Source organism: Myotis davidii, unplaced genomic scaffold, assembly GCF_000327345.1.
Source record: "Myotis davidii unplaced genomic scaffold, ASM32734v1 scaffold274, whole genome shotgun sequence".
NCBI lineage: Eukaryota > Metazoa > Chordata > Mammalia > Chiroptera > Vespertilionidae > Myotis > Myotis davidii.
Window position 1 is genome coordinate 2947511 of NW_006285613.1, and position 3497 is coordinate 2951007.

Consider the following 3497-nt stretch of genomic DNA (forward strand, 5'->3'; position numbering starts at 1 on the left):
TTTATACTCAATATTTAACAAAGGAGGGAAAAGCATACAATGGAGTCAAGACAGCCTCTTTAATAAATGTTGCTTGGAAATTTGGACAGATACATGCAAAAAAAATGAAACTAGACCACCGACTTACACCATACACAGAAATAAACTCAAAATCGTTAAAGGACTTAAACGTAAGATGAGAAGAATCTATAAAAATCTTAGAAGAATACATAGGCAGCAAAATATCAGACAAATGTTGTAGCAATGTCTTTACTGATACAGCTCCTCAGACAATGGAAGAAACTAAGTAAACCCATCAAGAAAATATAACACTGGAAACTGAGGAGAAAATAAACAAATGGGACTACGTCAAAATAAAAAGCTTCTTCACAGCAAAAGAAACCATCAACAAAACAACAAGAAAGCCCACTGCATGGGAGAACTTATTTACCAATGTTATCGCCAATAAGGGTTTAATCTCCAACATTTACAGGGAACTCATACACCTTTCAAAAAAAAAGGAAGATAACAATCCAACCAAAAAATGGGCAAAGGACCTAAATAGACACTTTTCGAAAGAGGACATTCAGAAAGCCAAGAGACATATGAAAGCATGCTCACAGTCACTAATCATCCGAGAGATCACTTGGATTAAAAAACAGTGGTATTTCTACACAATGGAATACTACGCTGCTGTAAAAAAAGAAGGAACTCTTACCATTTGCAACAGCATGGATGGACCTGGAGAGCATTATGTTAAGCAAAATAAGCCAGTCGGAGAAAGATAAATATCATATGATCTCACTCATTTGTGGAATATATTGAACAACATAAACTGATGAACAAAAATAGAGCCAGAGTCATAAAAGCATCATACAGACCATCCAACCTAAGAGGGAAGACAGGAAGGCAGGGGGATAAGCTATCAATCAAAGGGCTTGTATACATGCATATAGACATAACCAATGGACACACACAGTAGAGGGGTAAGGGCATGGAATGGGGGTGGGAGCGGCTGGGGAGAGATCAATGGCGGGAAAAGGAGACTTATGTAATACTTTAAACAATACAGAATTTAAATTTTAAAAAAGAATAAAAACAACCCCCATACCCTGAATTTAACTTGAAAACAAAATAAATCAATCCAAAAAATAAAGAACAAAGAAAAAAAGAAAGAAATTGAACAAAAGAAATACAAAGCTTGAATACTGAAATCTACAAATCATTAAAAGAAATTTTCAAAAACCTTAATAAATGGAAGGACATTTCATGTTCATAGATTGAAAGACTTAATATTGTTAACATTGAATTACTTCCAAAATTGATCTACAGATTCAATGCAATCATTATCAAAATCCCAGGCAGCTTTTCAGAAGAAATTAATGAGCTGCTCATAAAATTCATATGGAAATGCAAGAGGCCCCAAATAGCCAAACTATCTTGAAAAATATAACAAAGAGAGAACTCACTTCAATTTTAAACTTACTACAAAACTGCATGAATCAAGACTGTGTGCTACTGGCATAAAAATAGACTTACGGTTCAATAAAACAGGAGAGTCCAAAAATTTACCCATACATTTATGGCAATTGATTTTTATCAAAGTGCCAAGGCAATTCAGTTAGGAAAAAAATAATCTCTTCAACAAATGTTGGAACAACAGAATATCTGCATGTAATTAAATGAAGGTGGACCTCTACCTCACACAATATACAAAAATTAACTCCAAGTACTATGTGCAAGAGCTAAAACATGAAACCCTTAGAAGTAATCATAGGGGTAAACCTTAACGACTTGGCCTTGGCAATTGTTTCCTAAATATGACACTAAAAGCACATGCAACAAAATAAAAACATAGGCAAATAAGACTTCATAAAAGTAAACTCTGCTTCAAATGATACTATCAGGACAGGCAAAGGAGAATGCACAGAAGGTGATAAAATAGTTGCAAATCATATATCAGACAAAAGTTTAGTATCCAGGATATATAAAGAAATATTTCTACTCAACAATAAAAAGTCAAACAACCCAATTAAAAAAAAAACAGAAAAATGACTTGAATAGCCATTTCTCCAAAAAAGATATACAATGATCATAAAAAATATGAAAAGATGCTCAACATCATCAGTCATGAAAGAAATGTAAAGTAAACTCTCAATGAGATGCCACATCACGTCCACCAGAGTGGCTATAATAAAAAGGTTAGATGATAACCAATGCTGACAAGGAATGGAGAAATTGGAGCTCTTCTATCTTGCTACTGGAAATATAAAATGGCTCAGATACTTTGCAAAGGAGTTTGCAGTTCCTCAAGAAGTTAGAATTATCATATGACCTGGTAATTTCAGTTATTGGACATATACTGAAAATATGAACATACATATTTAAGAAAAACATGTATATGGCAGTTCATACTAGCATTATCTATAATATTTAAAAAGTGGAAGTAGCATTATCTACAATATTAAAAAAGTGGAAACATCCCTTTTAATCAACTACTGAATGGGTAAACAGAATGTTATATCTGCAAATAGAACAGTATTCAGCCATAAAAGAAAATGAAGTAATAATTTATGCTATGACATGGATGAGTCTTTGAAATATGGTGCTAAGTGAACAAAGCCAGACATAAAAGGCTACATCATAATGTATGATTCCATTTATAAATTTCCAGAATTGGAAAATTAATAGAATGAAAGCAGATTAGTGGTTACAGAAAGTGCAGGGATGGGACATCTAATAAACACAGGGCTTCTTTATGGGGTGATGAAAATGTTTTGGAGCTAAGTAGTGTTGATGGGTGTTCAACTTTGGGAATATATCCAAAACCATTGCATTGTACTCTTTAAAAATGTTAAAATGGTGAGTTGTATATTATGTGTATTTTACGGCAATAGAAAAGAATATGAATTTAGTAAAGTCTCTGAACTAGATATCAATATATACATTTCAATTATATTTCCCCCTCTCTCGATTAGTAAGCAATTCAAAAATTAAAGTAAAAATATAATATCCACATTAGCATTAACAATGGTCTATGTGGGTTTCCATGAAACTTTTAAAAAGCCACCTTCCATTAACAGTTGAATCAGACAAAAAGATGGGCCCTTGGGCAAATGGTTTGGTGATCAGATGTAACTTTTGGGCATGGAAAGCAGATCCTCCTTCCTCCTGGCATATCCACTACTGTACCAAAGTACACGTGGAGCACAGACTGTGTTTTAGTAGCCTCTGGTTCCTGTACATGTGCCTGCATATGCGCCCGTGTGCATGCACACACACACACACAAGTACACTGAGTATACAAACACACACATATGTGTACACACATTCACCAACACACAAACACCTTTTTTGGTTTAGCTAATTAATATTCCTGTAATGTCAACTCGACTCATCGAATGATTAAAGTAAATGTTAGGCTATTTTTTTTTATATTGGCAAAATGCCTGTTTCCATCAGTGTGAATTTTTACAGTACACAGAGAGCAAGATGTAGCTAAGTGATCTTATAGATGA